This window comes from Triturus cristatus, chromosome 8 (genome assembly GCF_964204655.1).
Source record: "Triturus cristatus chromosome 8, aTriCri1.1, whole genome shotgun sequence".
Taxonomy (NCBI): Eukaryota; Metazoa; Chordata; class Amphibia; order Caudata; family Salamandridae; genus Triturus; species Triturus cristatus.
The window spans coordinates 158,655,877-158,677,978 of NC_140591.1; the positions used below are offsets into that span (position 1 = coordinate 158,655,877).

Genomic DNA, 22,102 nt, shown 5'->3' on the forward strand with positions numbered 1-22,102 from the left:
TATTGCTTATGACTAAGGAAACCTTTGCTAATTATATCTTGTTACCTGGCCAATTCCATTATTCTCTGTCAAGTAGAACTCTATATACGAACTTGTCAAGCACAGGATTTCTAGTGTACATGTATTAGGACATTCCTGCTTTACAGACCCAAGCCACCATTCCACCATTATCATCCCACTTAAAGCACTGCCATAAAGGCTAGGAGACATGTTCTGCCACTCACACAAAGTTGAATTGTAGCCCCCTCCCCTTCAATTGGGTTCAGGATGCCACTGAGTTCTCAATAATGGGTTACAAACTGGGGGGGGTGTCAGTCTCACATTCTGCATGCTTGGTTAGGGGTATGGTTAGAAAATAGGCACCACCCAATCAAACGTGGATTTCAGGTAATCAAGACAATGCAAGAAATGACAAACTTGTTTTGAGGGAGAACATGGCGGCCATCAAGTAGCAGGTCGCGGAGGCTCCAGGAGTCGGGAGTCTTTGTGAAATGCTCCTTGCAAGTTTTTTTTCCTTTGTACTGCCTTAAACAACAGAAACTGACAGAACACTCACGGTTAGCGGGGATTTGCCTGAATTTTCTTTTTCTTCCACCACAGCAGCAGTGGAGTCAGCAGAGTCAGCGGCCGCGGGGAAATCTGTCTAGGATTACCGAGAGTTGTGCTGGTACCGTGCGGCGCTCAAGCTCGAAAGAGGGCGGAGAGCAGTTGCACGGATCCCCGTCCAGGCGGCAGGGGCAGCACAAGCGCGATTGGCTTCGCGAGGGAGTTGAGAGGAGAATTGAAGGAATTCAAAATCAAAGCGATTGTCCCGAAGGACATTCTGGCTGACATTGAAGCAGGTAGAGAATAGAGGCTTCTTCTGGAGTGCAAAAGAGGGAAACTGGTGCAAGAGAGAAGTCTAAAATCAATTTCAGGGGAATGGGGGAGAAGGAATACTAGGGGGGGAAGAGTCCATTAAGCACTGCACAACAAAAAAGATATGCCTTGAGGAGTGCAGGCTCGGGACAATTTAAAGAGGCCCCAAAAATAGATTCTCGAAGTTTCCAAATTTATCTTGACTCTGCCCAGAACCAGAAAGTTTTAGGGGGGGAAAAAAAAACGTACAAATGCCAGGTTTTATCAGCCGTAGGCTGAGGTGGAGGAATGGGTTAGCCCTAAGAGAAGAAAACTAAGGAAGGTGAAGGTGCCCTCTCAGCCACAACACAAGGTTAAAATTACCCCCTCATTAAGAAGCTTTTTCAAGGTTATGCCAAGGACCCTAACTTTAAAGCCTACAGATATTTCTACCCCAGTGTCCTCTGGGCATCAAAAAATACCAAGGCTATTCTTAGCCCAAATAGATTCCAAGTGCTCCCAGACGACCCCCAGCCATTGAAGGAAATTACTAGAGAAATTCTGGTGGAGGACATTGATAACAAGGCCATAGCTGTGAGTCCGATGCCTTCCCAAGAGGAGGTAGGGATGCACAAATAGGGGATAATGGCCAAAGCCAAGTATTGTTTTTGGACCTGAAGGCTGGTCCATCTGATCAGGTAGCCTCTCCGTCAATTTCAGACTTAATACAGCTGCTGACAATGGTAATCAGAAGCAGACTTGAGATCTAAGAAACAAATCAAGTTGAGATTAAGTCGACGTGCGAGATGGAAGAAAAGTTGGATTCCTTGGCAGCTAGAACAGCAGCCTTAAAATCAACAGTGATGGTGTTAACCACCCAAACATAAGAAAATACAAAAGAGATAACTCGGTTAAAAGAAAAGGAAGTGGGTTTTCAAGAAAAGCTTGAATCCCTCGAAAATTCTCAAAGAAGAAACAACCTCCGGTTGTTAAAAATCCCCGAGGGGGCTGAAGGGAATAACCTCAAGGAGTTTGTGGTCAAATTGATTTAAGAAGGAACGCAAATCAGCTTTACAGAGCAAGCTCTTATGGCCGATATTCAGAGGGTACACAGAGACCCGTTCAGGTTAACCCCAAACAAAGCAAAGCCCAGGAAGATTGTAATTCATTTCTTGACGTATAAATAAAAGAAGATATCTTGAGCAAGGCTCTTAAAATAAACTCAGTAACAGTGGATGGAACCACTTTTGAAATACGTTCAGATGTATCATCAATTACTGCAACTAAACAATGGGAGCTAGGGAAGCTTCTTGAACCTTTGAGGAAACAGGGCACTACAGCAGTTCAAATTCCCTGCTACGTTATGGGTGATGTATAAAAATAAGATGCAAGTCTTCCGGCGGGTGGTAGATGTGGAAAAACTTCTACAGTCCATCTCATAGGGAGGAATAAGTTAGGAGATAGAGTAGAAAACTTCTCTTTCTCCTTAGATAAAGAAATAAATATTGGTGGGCAAGGAGCAGCAAATAGTTGAAATATGAAATGTACTCTTCAGACTCCAGGTGGGGGGGCCATAGGCCAGTATAGGGCCATGAAGGAAGGAAAGGGAGGGTTCTCCAGGGTAGGTTTCACAGTGGGTTTCGGGGGGCACTGGGTGGGGAACAGTGGGAAAAGGTTTCTAAAAATATATCAGGTTCGTCTTAGTATGATTTTGAGAGTCTTGCTGGTAAAAGGAATACGACACAATCAATAAGTGACCAAAGAGTTCAGCTGAGGGTCCTGTCATGGAATGTGATCGGGTTAAGAGTGAAGCATAGGAGGAAAAAAAATCTTACAATATCTGAAAGATGCTCCAGAACAGGTTATAGTATTACAGGAAACGGATCTAACAGACACGGAAGTGATAAACCTATTTAAATATCGAAGCTGGGTCCAAGATCTTATTTGTACCACTCAACAGTTGACCATAAAAGGAGTGGCAATTTTGATTAAAAGGAACCCATATATCATAGCAGAAGACAGTAGAGTAGATAAAATGGGGAGATGGGCTATATTTCAAATCACATGCTATTCACATAAATTTACTGTGGTGGGATATTATGGACTAAAATATAGATGATCCCAGCTCTCTCAGAGGGTTACTTACGGAGCTGTTAAAATTTCCGGATCCTATAATCCTGATAGGAGACTTTAATATGATCTTGGATCCAGAGTTGGATTGTTCATTAAAAAGCAGAGCAACATCAAATTGCAAGACGAGGTCGGTACTAAATGCCTCTAAAAAGCAGTTAGGATGGATGGATATATGGAGTCAAAATGGGAAGCAAAAGGGGGTACACTTAACAATAAAAAATAAGGACACCAATCGAGATTGGACTTCTTTTTAATCAACAAAGATCTGAAAAGAAGGGTGAAAGATGCAAAGCATATAGGGAGACATTTATCGGACCACTCTGCAATAACCTTATTATTACATCTGCCAGTCAGGCCAGCGCATAGAAGGTGGACCTTGGACCGTGCTATATTACTAGAAGAGGAAAAATAGTGCCCTAATGGGAGTTGTATGGGATGCCTATAATGCCTTCTTAAGGGGGTATGTAACGTCTCTCCAGCTAGCTAAACAAAAGTAGTATAGAGCTGAAGTGGGGGAAATTGAACACAATATCCAGCAGCTGGAACATCAGTTATTAGCTCAGGGGAGCAGTCAAGAGTCAGAAGGTATTCAAACATCTCTCCAGACTCTCAGGCTGGAACTTCCTGGGGTGATTGCACAGAGACTAAGGAAACGGTGGCAAGCTAGCAAGTTAGACCATGATACTCAAATCTCTTTTCTCCTTTTTTTAATTCTACATTGTTGCATGTCCATGTTCCAGGCCATACAGTCTGTTTTTGCCGCATTTACCTTATAACCTGAGATACGACCAAATTGGGAAACCAGATTGTATAATACTGGGACTGCAGAGGACAGATTTGAAATGTACACCATCAAGTCGTCGGCGTACAAGGCCACCTTTTTCTCCCAGCTGCTATACTTAAAAGGAGAAATTCTAACTTCTTGTTTAATTTTTACAGCTAGGGGCTCTATATATAAATTAATCAGATCAGTAGAGGCGATAAAGGACACTTCTGTCTAGTTCCCCTCTGAATTTTAAAAGGGGCAGATAGGTTTCCATTCACCAAAGCGGGTGAGAGAGGGGGGAGTCACCTCCGAGAGCAGCCGCCTGCAGCAGCACGCCCCCCCCCCCCCCACCCCCAGAACCTGCTTGCAGGTGGATAACTGGAGGAGAGCCATCCTTGCAGCGGAAACCCCCTGCGCCTCGGATGTCGGTCACAGGAACTGTCACACCGCTCCCATCAGCCTGTGGTCACCATCGTTCGTAGGCCTGGGTGGTGTCTCAGGCAGTGGAGGGGACATCACCCCCCATTCGTGGTGTCTCCGTTAAGCACTGCAGCTGGGGGCTGCGGGGGGGCTTCCCCCACCCCCTTCGCTCTCTCGTTTTTGCTTAGTTTCTTTTTGTTTACAGCCACGCTGTGAATGGCTGCAGCTAGCAGCTGCCACTCTTTTTTTGCACGCAGCGCACACAATTACAACACGGACACAGATACAGCTAACATTTAAAACAAGCATTGGCATAGCCAATAGGTCTCGCTTTTGGGACCTTATAAGTATTTAGTTATGCAGCACAATATCCATGGTGCAACAACTGTTGCATGGCAAAACACTTATAAGGTCCCAAAGGCGAGACATATTGCTTATGCCAATGCTTGCTGTTTCAGGCGGTGGAGCAACGCGCAGAGCATCGCGGGGTGCCAGATTTGGTAGGGCTGGGAGCGGCCCATTGGCACCAAGGAGAAGGGAGGGTGGAGCCTCGGACGGCGTACCCAGTACCGGCGGGGTATCCCGTCGCGGCTGGAATAAGTAGGTCTGGGACGGGCTCGCCGGCCCCAACACCCACGGGGCCTCAACGGTCCGGAGGACAACGCCGAAGATGGAGCGCCAAGGAGGAAGAGTTTTGTGTTTCTAGAAGGGTGCATTCTGCACCCCCTGCGGGGATCGTTGGTGGTGCTAGGCAGGAGGAGTTGGATTATGAGGAGAACAGTATGGAGGAGGGAGAAGTGCGAGATGTTGAAGATGGGGTGAGGGGTGGCCGAGTAATGTTGTGCATAGTATTTTACAGGTGTCATGACGCCAGGCGCAGCCCACAGGTCAGACATCGCGTTGGGAGCAGAGGTCGGCCCCTTTGCCAGGGCGCACGGTGGAGCGGCGGGCGGAGTCCTTGGCGCCAGGTAAACGGTCAGCACGCTTGCGCCCTGTGATGGTGTTGGTGGGTGTGGGTGGACCCGACAGGAAGGAGGGGGCAGGGTGCAGGTTGAGCAAGGGTGCTTATGTGGTGGATGTTGGGGTAGGAACGGAGGACTCAGGTAAGGGGTCAGTGGAGGGCACTGGTAAGACGTCCATAGGCATGGGCAGCGTGACGGACAAGAAGGTGATGGTTGAGATTCAGACGTGGGAGGTGGAGACTAAATTGGAGAGCAAGGAGGTGAAAATTAAACGGTTTCCATATATGGGTGTCACAAAGGCCCTTGGGCGCTCATTTGATGTTGTCTACCAAGGAACGTATATGGAAAGGGGAATATGCAGAAATGCTTAAACTCCTCCACAGAGAAGTGCGGGCAAAGGAGGGGTCTAATGAGGAAGAATTTGAGTTGGCCGAAGGTGCCTTTGACGATTGAAAATTGGACGGCAGCGTTTCTTATTTATGCCAGTGTGTATTGCGAGATATACCCTGAAAGGTCTGTGGCCATGTTCAAGTACATGGATGTGATTAGGAAGGCTCAGATTACTGGGGGCGGGTATGCCTGGGCAATACGATGAGGAGTTCCGGGCACGCATGGCGTGGGACCCGGAGGTTAAATGGGGGGAGCTCGATACGGATTTGTGGCAACACACTATGGGTTTAGCTGGGTCTGGGAAAACCATTATTACGGCCAGCGGGCTCCCGCTCGTCTATCTGCCCTTTCGGGGAGGCTCCACCCGAGGGAGGGGTGGGGGGAGCAGGTAGAGGACAGCCAGGGGCGAAAGGTGCTCGTTGGGACTACAGTAAGGGTTTGTGCACCCAGGAGTACTGCCGTTTCCGGCATGATTGCTCAGGGTGTGGAGGACGCCATGCACTGGTCAATTGCTGCGGGGGCGGCCAGGGTCAGCAGCAGGGGTCACAGCAGTGGCAGACAGGAGGGTTTAAGTCGGGGGTCAGCAGCAGCAGCTCGGGGGAGGGTAAGGATCTAAGGGGCCTGGGCCAAAGGGCTCATACTCCGGTTAAAGTGGATAATTTGATAGCAGCCTTACAGGGGTACCCAGATGTGGAGGCTGCTGGACGTTTGAGGTTGGGGTTTTTGGAGGGTTTCAGACTGGGGTACGATGGCCCGAGGACGAGACGGTGGGCGGACAATTTGAAATCGGCAAAAGAGCACTCTCAGGTAGTGCAGGAAAAGCTGGACAAGGAAGTGCGTGAGGGCCGCATGGCGGGTCCCTTTCATGATTGGCTTCTACCAAATTTGATTGTATCACCCATTGGAGTGGTGCCTAAAAAGGAGCAGGGACAGTTTTGTCTAATTCAGCATTTGTCATGGCCTGAAGGAGGTTCGGTGAACGATTTCATCGACGAGTGGGAGGCCACTGTGTCCTATTCATCTGTTGACGTAGCCATGTCACTATTAGTGACCGCGGGTTCAACGGCGATGATGGCAAAGTGCGACATAAAGTCGGCTTTCCAGCTGCTTCCAGTACACCCAGATGACTGGGATCTTTTGGGCATCCAGTTTAGCAGTCACTGGTACGTGGACAAAGCATTGCCTATGGGCTGTTCTATGTCATGCGCACTTTGAGTGTTTCAGCACGTTCCTACAATGGTTGTTTACGGAACGGACGGGTCACTAAGGAGTTACGCACTACCTGGATGACTTCTTTGTTGGCACCTCAGGCTCCGCGAACTGCCAGAAGGCTCTGGACAGTTTCAATAAGATCATGAGGGAAATGGGCGTGCCGTTGGCACCGGAAAAGACTATGGGACCCTGCACGGCCCTGTCCTTCTTAGGGATTGAATTGGACTCGCAGTTGATGGAGGCACACCTTCCAACAGACAAAAAGCAGCAAATGTTGGGGGTGCTGGCAATAATGTTGGCAAAGCATGAGGTCACGGTGAAAGAAATTCAAGTACTGCTGGGTCACCTCAATTTCTCCTGTCGGGTGATGAGTAGGGAGGACGTTTTGTAGGCGACTGTGCAGGGCACTAGCGGGGCAGTGGCCTCCGCATCATCATGTACGTCTGTCAGCGGGGGTGCGGGAGGACCCGAGGATGTGGCAGTTTTTCTTGCAACACTTCAATGGCATACCCTTGATGAGGGAGGCAGAAATGTTTTGGGATGTCCAAATATTTACAGATGAGGCAGGGAGCACAGGTTTTGGTTTGTACTAGCAAGGGAGGTAGTGATGCGGAGCAATGGCCCCTGGAGTGGTTCACATTATGGGGTGACCTCCTGGCGCACAAGAAAATAACCTTTAGAATGGACAACATGGTGGTGGTGCACATGGTGAACCGCCAGTCTGCCCGAGATGAACAGGTCCTGAAACTGTTGAGGTCTTTTGTGTTGAGGTGCTTGAAATATGGTATCGCTTTTCACGCAGTGCATGTGCCAGGTGTGGACAATGACATTGCGGATGCTTTATCTCGTTCACAGTGGGGGAGATTCCGTGGGCTCGCCAAGGACGCGGACAGGACTCCGACCAGAATGCCGCAGCATTTGTGGTACGTAGGCAACACAGGATGTTGCAACTGGTTTTGGGTTCCCTGGCTCGATCCACGAAAGCAGCGTACCGGACAGCATGGGAGGAATTTTTGCGCTCCGGTGCTAGGTGGCGAGACTCCCTTGTGGCTAGACAGGAAGATGTGATTCAGTTTATTTTGGATTTGATTGAGAGGGGTCTCACTAGGGTCACGATAGCGGGCAAGCTGGCAGGGATTGCCTTCGTTGGGAAATTATTATGGGGCTATGCACCCTCCGCCGGGAAACTGGGGACGCGCATGTTGGAAGGTTGGGCCTGCGAATGCGGCCGCGCAACCCGGGTTCGGAATCCTCTGTCTTGGGAATTTTTAGAGAGGTTGCTTGGGGTTTTCCCTGGGACTTGTTCTGACGAGGTAGAAGTTGGCCTTTTTTCCACACTGATGTCCTGGATGTTTTTCGGGGCCTTTCGGGTTTCTGAGTTGTTGGGAACCAAAGCTGAACAGGGGCTGTCTTGGAGTGAGGTGTCTTTCTGTACGGATAGGGTCAGCATCTGGCTGAGAAAATCGAAGACGGATCAGAGGGGAGGGGGCAAATGGGTTTCGTTGCACAAGGGGGATTCTCCGCAGGCTTGCCCTTATCGGTGGGATTTGAGGTGGAGGTCCTTTTCGGTGGATTTGGGGGGTTTCGTTTTCAGGCATGGGGACGGACTAGGTGTGAAAGCTCCGCAGCTTTTAGCTGTGCTGCGGAAAGCGCTGGGCAGGCTGGGGATTGAATGGAAAGATTTTGGGACGCATTCATTTCGGATTGGGGCGGCATCTGAAGCAAGCAATAGAGGCTGGGGGCGAGGGGACATCATGAGGTTGGGTAGGTGGTCCTCTGACTACTACCAGCGTTATGTGCGCAGCGTACCTGGGAGGTTATAGCGCGGTTGTTCCTATTTTCCTTTTGTTCATTCATGTTTTTTGTTTCAGGTTCGGTGATGGGTCCCCTCGCCAGGGAGATGACTATTTGGATTGTCAGCCGTTCCTTTGTGAAGCAGGCGCAACTCCAGGCCCGCTCCAGCTATTTTGGGGAAAGTCTGGGGTTTAATAAAGAAATGTTTACTGTGTGTTGAAGGGGCCGGGGTGGTATGCGTTGGAAGGAGTTGCTGCAAGTTCTCAGCGGGATATTGGTGGCTGGTAGGTGCCCCGATGTCTTGGTACTTCATTTAGGGGAGAATGATATGGTAAGGGAAACTGGCCTGGCGCTCCTGAGATGTATGAAGCGGGACTTGGCTTCGATTAAGGTTTAGTGGTCCGGTTGTGCCATTGTCTGGATGGAATTTTTCCTCGCAGGGTTTGGAGCGGGGCTGTTACTCTGGGAGCGGTTGAAAAAGCCAGGCGTAAGCTGAATACGGAAATGGTGAGATTTTGTCGTCAGTTGGGGATTTTCAGGATTTCGCACAAAGATATTAAGTATGACACGCCGGATTTTTTCAGAGGTGACGGGGTCCATCTATCCAGGCTGGGTATGGACTTGTATTTATTGGAACTGAGGGAAGTGTTGGCCAGACTGTTGGGCGTCCATTGACGTTGAAAGGGGGAGAGGGTTGTTGGGGGGCAGAAAAAGGGGGGGGAGGCGGCGTCTTCGCCTACCCTCCCGCCTTTTCCTGGGTGGCAGGGTTATTGACAGTTGGCCGGGATTGGCTGTAGTCTTTTGTTATATGTTGGTAGGTTGTGAGCAGGAGCAGGGAAAGGGTGATTAGAGGTTGGTTAGTTACAGTCGCACAAAGGCAGGAAGGGATTTGGGTCAGGGGAGGTTAGGATTTGTAAATGCTAGATTGTGTAAGATTGTGTAATATTATTGTTATGGAATGTTATGTTGTATTTTGTGGGGGATCTGATGTAGGGATGGTAGGGGTGGGGGGGGGGGACAAGGGGTCAGGATATTCATGTATAGTGAGTGAGGTTTTAGTTTTGGAAGGCAGTTGCCAAGGTCATAAAATTGTGATGTGCACCTGTTTCAATAAAGCAGTCTTTTACACACACAGAAAACTGGTCTCGTGATGGCTTGCCCCCCTCCCTCCCAAGTGGGGTTTGGGGGGCAGCAGAGCACGGCGAGGTCTGCCCCCGGGCAGATTGGGAGGAGGGGTTGGCCGGCGAGCGGCCATTTTGAGGTTTTTAGGCTACATTGGGACTAGCCGAATTGTAGCCCAAAGGTTATTGTTATTTTTCGCGCTCTCCCAGCCACCATTTTAGGTTTGGTGACCTGGTGGCTGGGAGCGCTTTGTAGAGCAGGTTTTTGTCCCCTCCCTCCCCAGTTTTGGGGGGCGTTTTTTCCCCATTTTTGTTTTAGGGGGTTTTATGGTGGCAGCGTTTGTTGGAACAGGTACAAAGGGGTTTTCGATAAGTTGTATATTTGTCGCTTGGAACAGGTGCTGGCGGGGTTGACAGTTGGCCGGGATTGTCTGTAGCTTTTTGTTATATGTTGGTAGTTTGTGAACAGGAGCAGGAAAGGGTAACCAGGTAGGATAAGTTTAGATTAGAGGTTTGTTAGTTACTGTCGCACAAAGGCAGGTAGGAATTTGGGTCAGGGGAGTTTAGGATTTGTAAATGCTAGATTGTGTAGGATGGTGTAATATTATTGTTATGTTGTATTTTGTGGGGTAGGGGGATCTGATGTGGGGATCGTAGGGGGGGGACAAGGGATCAGGAAGTTCATGTATAGTGAGATTTTAGTTTTGAAAGGCAGTTGCCAAGGTTATAAAATTGTGATATGCACCTGTTTCAATAAAGCAGCCTTTTACACACACAGAAAACTGGTCTTGTGATGGCTTGCTCCCCTCCCTCCCAATAGTCACTCCAGTAGGCAGCCACTTTGTGAGCCTAAAAACGGTGTTCGATAGAAAGCTGCTGTGTTCTATGAAGAGATGTAACACAGCGTACTTTGCGGAGTGCAACTGATAGCCATCTCGGAAGGTATAGAAAACGTTGGATATTTTAAAAGCGTCAGGCATTAGCAAAAGCAGCTATTATCATGACTTGGGAAAAGAGCGGCAGGGGAGGGAAATACGTATTTTAAAAAAAATGGCATCTACATTGGAAGGATAAGCAAGATAGTCAGTCATGAAGCATTGGGGGCTGTGGTCTAGGTGTGGTAGCAGCGGGGAATAGAGAGGAAAGCAGCACATCCTCAGAATACCATCAAAACAGACAATACGGCTATCCTGCAAAACAGTCCACAGTAATCGCTAAGTATGGGATACAATGCTACCTGCAACAGTCAGCAAAAGGCACAAGTAGCGAGACAGCACACACATACAAGAAACAAACGTATAACTAAAGACGCAGTTTCTATTCGTTTTATGTCATATAATTATGTTTAAAAAAGTTTGTAAGTCACACAACCCACCAAGTAAACACAAAATACGCAGACACCATACACGAACCAATCCGCGATACGATTAGTACGCAGACACGTCAGTCCTCGGAGTTAGAAGGGATATTTCCACTGACCGCTGCAGCTACATTCCAACTGATACTTAAAACTAATCGGCGACCTCAAGCCGGGACAGGGCATAGCCTCTCGTAAGCTCCAGCCCCCGCTGCACCCTAGGCTTCTGTATTCCCTCCTCCCGTGGACTGCCCCGCCTAGCACCCACTTCAGCCTGGCAGTTCTGGATGCCACTTATTTGCACCCTATGCACCGATGTACTGTCCTCCCAAAAGACATTTTTCTAGATGGAGATATTGTCCACTTTCAATTAACTGCTGCCACCTTGCACCCCTGTGCCAGCAGCACTGGCTGTGCAGCTCCACTGACGCACCTCGGCATCCTCTGAGTTCACGCCGAGGGTCTCCTATCTGTGATGAGGAAACAAAAAAACAGTCATACTTGCCTCCCGCCCTCAGTCCAGCCCCTCGGCCCTTCTGGCCAATCAAAGCACTGCGCACGTGACGAGGGCTCAGTGCGATGACCTCATCCCTCAGTGTGGGATGACGTCAAATTCAAGATGGATGGAATCACGGCAGCACCGCGCGCTAGCCAATTCTGACGATTAAAAGGGCGGATAGTGGCAGACTGCCGATTCCGCGGCGCACGGACGGTAAGTGTGTGTTGTATCGTGCCCTGAGTCGGAGACAACGGGCGGGGAACCCCAATATTAGCTGTACGGTAAAGGCGTCCTTTCCTGACGTAACTCAGGTGATTTTTCCCATCTCCGCGTACAGTTCTGCGGCCCCAGTTCTACCTACTGCGCACGCGCGCTGTAGAAGGCGGGTCTGAAGAAACGGCTCCGAAGCACTTGCACTGGATGTCTCTGGTGTCGAACATGAAATGCGCATGCGCTACCCTCACAATGGCCCCTTGGGGTGTTATTGCGCATGAACGACTTATTCGTCGGTTTTTTGAGGACGCCGTCACGTGACGAATTGGGACAGCCAACGTTTTATAATGTGTTCGTCTTGATAGAGACGCATGAGAACAGTTTACGTGGTGCGCGGGCACGTCTTTTTTTATTCTTCACAGCTGGTGCATTCTATTTCTTCATTCTTTTTTTGTTTGCACATGACGTCATTGAAATGCATACTGGGCTATCTTCTGTACCCCTTCCTCTCGCTTTCCGTGATCGAAGGGTAGGCGCTGTCAGGAGTGGTTGAGCAAACACACACGAGAGGGAGGGGGGGTATAGTTGGAATGTATCCAGCCTCGCACCCTTAGCCCATCAAGCAACCTAGAATCATTGGGCCTGAAAGATGGTCCTATAAAGTACACCGGCCACGAATTTAGCTTAACGTCTCCACCTCCCAACCTTTTCAGATTTCTGGTTTAGGTTGGATGGAACCGTGGAAATGAAAGTGTAATCCTTCCCTTCCCACTGTTCAGTGTTGGTGAGAGTGGCTCCTAGCTGGAACTCGATGTTTTGGCGGGAGATTTGCCTTCGTATGCAAAATTGGTGTTCCTTTAGCTTTCTGCCTCTTAAAAGTCTCCCCATGTTATTGATACATTCAGCATCACAGGCTTCCAAAGATTTCAATTTGACAAGCTTAGTTGCAGAAGTGGATACTCAGCGTGGTGTAATCACCCTCTTTGTACCTCAATTGTTTATCAATTTCTTTATTGCTCCCTTGGTCTTGTTAACATGGCATTCCTATAGCCAGTTAATTGGTGTGATCAAAGGCCCTTTTGATACAGTGAAGCTGAGTGCACGTGGATTTCCAGAAAAAATAAACCAGAAATAATTTTTCACACTTCTGTTTAATTATATTAAATGGTTGTTTTTGTAAAGCAGGCCAGTTCCATTTTAAGTGAGGAATATTACAAGGGCATAGCATTGCTTCCTGTGATGTCCCTTATTGTGACATCACTACCTGTGACATCATTGTAAATTACATATGCTAATTACTGCCCCCACAATTTTTTGTATGGCTTGTGCCCTGCTCCCAAATGTAACCCTTGCTCTCAATTCATCTAATTTTTACAATTACAAAAATCCAATTCCCCTACTCTGCCATATAGTCCATCTGATCACAAGTGGGGTGTCAAAAATAAGTATAGGTTTGTTTTACTTTATATGAAGCACATTAAAAAAATAATTGTATGTTTTTTTTTTAATAGCATTTTACATTTAATATCGTTTTTAAGACTAGTATTCAGTAATACAGTACACATTTTCTGCATAGCAGTGTGTAATTGAGCAGAGAAATGGCTGAAAGGGACATTGTTTTTAACAGATGTGGCAGAGTGTTTTAACCTTTGTTACTGGGTGTATTTTGTGAATGGGGAAATTTGCTGTTAACGCGGGTTTGTTTTCTGGTGGTGTTCTTATCCAGCTTCAAAGTACAAATGAAAAATGTGCAGGAGAAGGTTAAATTAACTGAACGATTTTTTTTTTCCCTCATAAGAGATTCGAAGATTACCCCCTGCTGAGCCTTTCTCGCAAATGAATAGGCTGTTGCCAGTTGGAAAGGGTTTCAAAAATACACTGTGGCCAGGTTATATGTATACTCTGTTTACAGGTGCCAGCAGTCAGCGGCAGAAAGTGACCCCTCTTAACTTCCTTATAGCTCAGACAAGGGGAATGGAGTTACTTCTCTAAAACCAGTGGGCGGGACTCCATACACATGCGTCCACTAAATACTCAACATATGATTAAGTGCTACTACACTGTGGTGGACGTGTTACCGAAAATTATGTTTTCAAGGCTCTACTGAATGGGTAAAGTTGCAGAGATTATCTGCATAGAATTTCATAGAAAAAAAGCAGTGATAGGCTGTACCACATACTTTCAGATTTTAGTGGTATCAGTAAATTCTCGTTAGCTGACAGAAGAGCCACAGTCAGGAAGAATGGCTCGTATCGTACCATAGAGAGCTAATAAGCGATTATTAGAGTTTTAAATTGAATGCTAGCAGGTATTGAACGCCAGTGAATCTTTCTTGCAGCGGCTGAAACCTGTGATGATTTGGGGAGTTGCATCCACTCCAACTGCTAAATTTTGCAGAGTTTGGAAATTCTTAGTGTCAGATTTGAATGTGCTTGCCAGGAGAGCATTCTGATAATTGATTTTAGAGACAATCCCAGTTCTGGCAATAGTAGCCCTTTCCTCTTCAAAAACATTTGCCAAATATTAGTAGAAGTTTACTATCCTGATTTGAGGTAGAAATCGCATTAACATCTTTTTCTTATCTAAGCAGGCATTTGGAAATGCTCTTAGAAATGTGAAACTATCCATAATTAGAGTCTCAGCTCCTCCAACCTGGAATAAGCAATAACTGCGGCCATGTTTTTATAGCCTATGGTAGGTGCTTGTGTGTAAAAACACTGTGGATGGACATTTTTAAAAGCTATCAATGACTTCTGAAAGGTCTATCAAAAAAATAATATTTAATCAGTCATAACAAGCTAGTTAAGAACATATAAGCTATAAAATGGAATGCAAACCAAGATGTTGGCAAGCAGTCTCCAACCGGAAAAACCAAAAAGCATTCAAGAGGAGAAATGTCGGTAGGAATGTTGCAGAAGAACATGAGCATGTTCAAAGGGGTGGGTAGAGAGCAATAGGACGACATCGAAGGCAGATGCGAGGGTGCAAGGAACATGAGGGGCTAGAAAAGAAGTGGAAGTGGTATAATCAATATGATTGTGAGGGATTGAAAGGTAGAGAAGAGATTGGTGAAAAGGTAACATGAGACTGATGATGGGTGAGTTGAGCGACAGTTTGGGAGGTGAGGAGAGGGACAGTTTAGGAGGGAGGGACAATAATGAAATGGTATAGCAGTGTGGTAGAAGATGTATGATTGGAGGAAAAAGGTCTGCAGCTACCATGAGGTAACATGCAATAACAATAAAAACCCATGTCCCCAGCAATTAGATGTGGTTCTCTGGTGCATAGAAAGCCCCTGAGCATCCACAAAGGTAGAATTTATGCTTGCCCTCAAGATTGTCAGTTGCATTTTTGATTAAACGTTTTATTATCATCTTTAGAAACACAGCAGACAATGGCGCAGAGAGCATCCAAATACTCATAATCTAAACAGGTAGTCAGTTTCACAAACCTGCAAAAGTAAGGCAAATAACAACTTTAACAGTGAGTTGTTGAAGGTGCAGACTGAAAAGTAGAAAAAGTGGGCAAGAAAGTATAATGGTATCAAAAAAGAAAGGGGAAAAGGAAATAAATAAAAAAGCACGCGGAGAGACCCCAAAATTGGACATAATAGCACTACATTGTATAAGAGTTCAGAGGGCCTCAATGCTAACTCAGTGGGAACACCTGGACATAAAGTATGAGGTGCTAGTCAGCACGCAAAAGTAAGTCAAGCAGGCATGCACATCACAAGAACATGGTCTCAGGTCGGGATTGTCGGGTAGTGGCAGGATGATGAGCATTCAACACTTTACCTATCCGGAGGAAAGCTTCCCAAATGTCTTTGAAAATATGTTCTTGGCCATTCAAGCTGTATATCGCACCTTTGTCGACAGCTGTCGTGACCACATCCTTGAGCCAATCCTCCAAAGTATGTGGATCGGAGGATGCCCTGCCTACTGCATTTTGGTAACAAGGCTGAAAATTGGAACTCCATTATAGCCACAGTGCAACATGGGGGATCTCAAAATAAGGGCATGAAAAAATAGTTTCTTTAGCTCTAAAGTTTGGACTTTGATTGGTTAATAATTAGGTGGTGTGCACAGTTTTTATTACATGACTGATGTCTAGTTTGGATCCCAAATACATGAGTACATGTAGTTCTCAGAGTTTTCTTTTTTTTTAAATTTAAGCTATTACATAGCTTTTCTCCTCAAACTCTGTTCCTCTAGAGCACTAGCTGGATCTCAAATCAGATGTGCCATTTCCTTATGACTTTAAAACTGGATGGATGTTGGCAGTCCTTTTTGTCCTCAGGAAAGAGGCATAACAAAGCCCATACTTTCCTTTAAAGTAAAACTTTGTGAATCAGACATGTAGTATTCAAAATATTCACAAGAATTAGGGGAAGTTTGCATAAGAAAAACTTCACACTCCTTGTAATTATCCTTTAACTTTCTGGCCAAAGCAGAACTGTAAAGAGAAGTTTTCAGCATTGTCCTGTAGGAAACTTAAGCGCAAATTGGTAATCTATCCTAGCTGGTAGATGATATTGTTAAACCAAATTTAATAGTGAATAAAATTCAATTTCAAGCCATGAGATTTCGCTTCTGTTAGACCTGTCAGGCTTAGGTTGGTCTTCCCACAAAGATTTAGTCTTCCTCCTTCATTTTTGCTCCTTAGGGCTTTGTTCACTTTACCACTGCTAACCAGTGCTAAAGTGCTTTTGCCCTCTCTGTAAAACATGGTAAAATTGGCTTATCCTCAATTGGAATATTTAATTTACTTATAAGTCCAGAGAAAAGTGGTACTACATGTAACCAGGACCTGTAAATTAAATGTACCAGTGGGCCTTCAGCACTTATTGGTGCCACGCCCCTTGAAGTATGTCTCCGGTCTGCCTCTGAAGCCTGTGTGTGCAGTTTTAAACTGTATAAGAACAGTGGTCCCAGCATACAGAATCATTCAATAAAAAGCATTTAGAAAAACAATGCACCAAGAAACCTTTTAAAGAAGTTCAAATGCCCATTTAATCACATTGAACAATTATAATTTGTTTTACTGAGGTTCATAGTAAAGGCAACATTTTTGGTATCATAACAGTGCCCAGAAAAAGGGGGAGGAGGAGTAAGGAGGTGAGTGATAAAGTGTAGGATTTGGAAGGAACTGAGTACAAAGATAAATACATTCAGAACACAATCAAATTGATCGGCAAAATTAAATCTCTGCCGTATTTACATCCAGATCAAATCATGATTCAAATATCTACAATTCTGAGAAAAGCCATATATATAGAGAGGATCACAGTACATCCTGAACTAGTGATAATATTGGCAAAGATGTTGTGTCGACGTTTCGACCCCTTAAGGCATGTAGGTACTCATTGCGACCTTACGGGATGGGGTCTTCATCAGGACTGGGATGCATGTGGAGGGGGGGTGGGTGTGGGCACCTAAAAAACAAAATTAAACGAGCGTAAGGCTAATGAATCTATAAGAACGGGGAAGAAATTAATTACAATAATTTACAAAAGTTACCCTATCTGTCAAAAGACAGGACTCAAAGACGTCGAAGGATCGTCAAAGGTAGAGGGTATCAACCTCCCAGAAGGTAACGACAGAAGCGGGAAGAGGGGTATCCACCTAAAATCGAATGGGTAAATTAGTGGATAAAGTGGAGATAAATTACTAAACAAAGGCGCTCAAGGATTAAGCGCATAACTTACTATGCCGCAGAAAGGCTTTGCTGTCGAGTTAAATCCGGAGGCTCTCAGTATTCAGCACTCCCGGAATAATTTCCAATTCATTAAGGACAAGGCAGTTGGGGACTAATCGCCGCTGTTTCGCCCTCAGGGAATTAATCTGAGAAGGAGGGGAGGGAGGGAGAGGATTAAGCAAACGGAAGTAAGGGAGGACCTGCATAAGTCACAAAACATGAATGAAAGCACAGGGGTCCAGCTACGGGGAGCTAGTGAGAAAAACTCGTGCCTTTCATACGCGCGTGGCCAGCAAGATCGCGAAGGTATCGTACTCGGAAGAATGCGAAACCGAGGGTACTTAGCAAGATGTAGAATAACCAACCGGTCCTGTCACTGAAGATAATGCGACGAAGGACCGCTTGGACCAGCGCAAGAATAAAATCTAATACTGAGCGGCTTAAATCTAAGGGCAACGCAGCAAATAAGGGAAAGCAGTACAGTCGCCAGACGAATAAAACGACAACCTGCACAGAGCAATACAACAGTAAATTAACGGGGAGCTAACAGGATCAGGCTGGAGAGTAATGAAATCGTATTCAGGAAGAAACTGAAAACTTGCCTCTTTGCTGTGTGAATTGGTTCCTTCCTCTTTTTTTTCCTCTACTGCTGCATTCTTTCTCCATAGCGCGGGGACACACCGGGAGGTGTTACCAAGCGCTCTACAAACTCCTTTAAACTAAACTAAACTAAACCTTGCTTCTCCGGTCCCGTTTGAAAGGTGAAAGGGGAAGCGAGCCGAATGATCGTGGGTTTACTTAAGACGCGAGATCATCACGTGATCTCCGTTACTGTGCTGGCGCTAAATGCCGGTTGCTTAACGTAATGGAAAAAAGACTTTGGTTGGAGGAATAACGGGAACGGTGGACAGAGTTCCGTGGTTGGCATATTCCTCTAAATGGTAAAAGAAAGGCCTAGTGTGACTCGAGTAAAACCATCAAACATGAGCTAAGGGTATGTATATACTAGTGAAGGCAACAAAACGTATAAGTTGTCATTATGCAGCATATATATATATCAGTCAAAAATTAACAAATGTCTGGTAAAGTTTACATATTGTCATACCACATAGTAAAATAGTTCATACAGAAAGTAAATGACATAAGTAAACATTAGTGTAAAATGACAACCAATGATTAAAGGGGGTTTCATTCTGGAGTTAAGAGGCGATACAGCAAGGTATTACATATCTGTAAAAGGAACATGGAAGTTAGATTCGAAGGACTGCTAACTGGGCGTAGCTACCATCAAGTTCATTCAATCCATTAATTACAGTGTCCAATTTAGTCATCCATTTAGATTCTCTTACATTAAGGATAGCTGATAGATTGCCGCCCCTGGGGCCCACTTTTACCTTTTCTAACACCAACTATTTAAGATCATCAGGCTTGTGATTTTTTAAGACACAGTGTTCAACAAGGGGAGCACCCACTACATTACACCGGATACGGCTGTGGTGTTGCAGAATACGGGACTTGACCTTCTGTTGTGTCTGTCCAATGTAGAGTAGTCCACATGGGCAACTGATACCATAGATTACATTTGTAGAGTTACAATTGGTAAATGAGCTCAAAGTGATCAAATGTTCTTTGTAGCAGAAAATTTTTGTCGTGACAGTTGTTTCACAGGCCTTACAATGACCACACTTAAAATGCCCCATCACTGGGGGCAGGCTCCAAAGTTCTTGGATGGTTGGTGCCGTTGTTGTTCCAAGGAAAGACTGGACTACATAGTCCTTCACACTTCTGGCTTTCTTGAAAGAATGCATAGGTGGAATGTGTTGGTCGATGTCATCGGCTACCAGTTTCCAGTGTTGATTAATCACTTTCTTGATTGCGTTGCTCCGTGTTGAAAAAGTAGTAACACAAATCATTCTCTGCAATGACGCGTCTTGTCTGACCTTGGGTGTTAGCAGAGTTTCTCTCGGGTTATACCAAGCCCTCTTACGTGCTTTCTTGACCAGCCTCCTCGGGTAACCCCTAGTTGTTAGTCGGTTACTGAGATCTTCAGATTCTTTAAAATAGTCATCCTTTTTTGTGCAGTTTCTGCGGATCCTCAAAAACTGGCCAAAAGGTAAATTATCCCTTAAGCCACGCGGATGGTGGCTGTTGTATCTTAGTAGGGAGTTGCGTTCGGTAGGTTTACGATACAGTGTTGTGTGGAGTTTGTTGTCCTCACTGTAAATCTTGATATCCAGGAAAGCAAGTTCATTGGCATCAGAGTGTATGGTGAACTGAATGTTATCGTTGCAATGATTAAGCCATTCATGAAAGTCCGCCAGATCCACCGCGTCACCATTCCAAATCATGAGAATATCATCGATGTAACGTCTCCACAAATTGATCTTGTCAGAGAATGGATTATTATTAAAGATGAATAACCGTTCAAAATGATCCATATAGATTATTGCTAAATCTGGAGCAAAGGCTGCTCCCATGGCTACGCCCTTAGTTTGGACGTAGTAGTCTCCTTGGAAAACAAAGAAATTCTTATTCATAGCAATCGTCAAGAGTGAGATTATAAACTCTGTTGGAACTCTCATAGGGGAGGGTCGTGTGTCAAGAACTTCACTAATCACGGCCAAGGCAGGTATCTGGGGAATACTGGTGTACAAGGACACGATATCACAGGTCACCAATAACTGGGCGTTGGAATCAAAGGCTAATTGATCAACCAGGTTGATCGTCTGCATCGTGTCCCTTAAATAAGCTTCTGTATTCTCCGCCAGTGGTTTCAGAAAAACATCCACATACTTGCATAAAGGTTCCAAGATGGAGCCACATCCTGACACGATTGGACGTCCAGGTGGTTTGTGGAGATCTTTATGTATTTTGGGCAAAGTGTATATGGTAGGTAAACGGGGATGTTTCTGGTTGAGATAGTCAGACTCAAGTTTACTCAGAATACCTTGCCCATAAGCTTCAGAAGTGACTTGTAGGATTTCCTCTGCGAGGTCATTAGTTGGGTCGGATCGTAGTTTAGAATAACTAACTCCATCTTGGAGCTGTCTCAAAATTTCCACAAACCACCTGGACGTCCAATCGTGTCAGGATGTGGCTCCATCTTGGAACCTTTATGCAAGTATGTGGATGTTTTTCTGAAACCACTGGCGGAGAATACAGAAGCTTATTTAAGGGACACGATGCAGACTATCAACCTGGTTGATCAATTAGCCTTTGATTCCAACGCCCAGTTATTGGTGACCTGTGATATCGTGTCCTTGTACACCAGTATTCCCCAGATACCTGCCTTGGCCGTGATTAGTGAAGTACTTGACACACGACCATCCCCTATGAGAGTTCCAACAGAGTTTATAATCTCACTCTTGACGATTGCTATGAATAAGAATTTCTTTGTTTTCCAAGGAGACTACTACGTCCAAACTAAGGGCGTAGCCATGGGAGCAGCCTTTGCTCCAGATTTAGCAATAATCTATATGGATCATTTTGAACGGTTATTCATCTTTAATAATAATCCATTCTCTGACAAGATCAATTTGTGGAGACGTTACATCGATGATATTCTCATGATTTGGAATGGTGACGCGGTGGATCTGGCGGACTTTCATGAATGGCTTAATCATTGCAACGATAACATTCAGTTCACCATACACTCTGATGCCAATGAACTTGCTTTCCTGGATATCAAGATTTACAGTGAGGACAACAAACTCCACACAACACTGTATCGTAAACCTACCGAACGCAACTCCCTACTAAGATACAACAGCCACCATCCGCGTGGCTTAAGGGATAATTTACCTTTTGGCCAGTTTTTGAGGATCCGCAGAAACTGCACAAAAAAGGATGACTATTTTAAAGAATCTGAAGATCTCAGTAACCGACTAACAACTAGGGGTTACCCGAGGAGGCTGGTCAAGAAAGCACGTAAGAGGGCTTGGTATAACCCGAGAGAAACTCTGCTAACACCCAAGGTCAGACAAGACGCGTCATTGCAGAGAATGATTTGTGTTACTACCTTTTCAACACGGAGCAACGCAATCAAGAAAGTGATTAATCAACACTGGAAACTGGTAGCCGATGACATCGACCAACACATTCCACCTATGCATTCTTTCAAGAAAGCCAGAAGTGTGAAGGACTATGTAGTCCAGTCTTTCCTTGGAACAACAACGGCACCAACCATCCAAGAACTTTGGAGCCTGCCCCCAGTGATGGGGCATTTTAAGTGTGGTCATTGTAAGGCCTGTGAAACAACTGTCACGACAAAAATTTTCTGCTACAAAGAACATTGGATCACTTTGAGCTCATTTACCAATTGTAACTCTACAAATGTAATCTATGGTATCAGTTGCCCATGTGGACTACTCTACATTGGACAGACACAACAGAAGGTCAAGTCCCGTATTCTGCAACACCACAGCCGTATCCGGTGTAATATAGTGGGTGCTCCCCTTGTTGAACACTGTGTCTTAAAAAATCACAAGCCTGATGATCTTAAATGGTTGGTGTTAGAAAAGGTAAAAGTGGGCCCCAGGGGCGGCAATCTATCAGCTATCCTTAATGTAAGAGAATCTAAATGGATGACTAAATTGGACACTGTAATTAATGGATTGAATGAACTTGATGGTAGCTACGCCCAGTTAGCAGTCCTTCGAATCTAACTTCCATGTTCCTTTTACAGATATGTAATACCTTGCTGTA

At 45.6% G+C, this 22,102-nt stretch overlaps 1 protein-coding gene across 3 annotated transcripts in view; it reads left to right on the forward strand.

Annotated features, from left to right (window-relative positions):
- The first annotated feature begins 11,582 nt into the window (after nucleotides 1-11,582).
- ZBTB21 (zinc finger and BTB domain containing 21) overlaps nucleotides 11,583-22,102 on the forward strand; it is a 64,616-nt gene continuing 54,096 nt past the window's right edge. For 2 of the 3 annotated variants that reach the window (XM_085621217.1, XM_085621219.1), the window contains exon 1: nucleotides 11,587-11,704. The gene's annotated coding sequence lies outside the window, so the exon portion shown is untranslated. Of the gene's footprint in view, nucleotides 11,705-22,102 lie in introns of all 3 variants that reach the window. The other variant, XM_085621218.1, reaches the window with a different exon arrangement.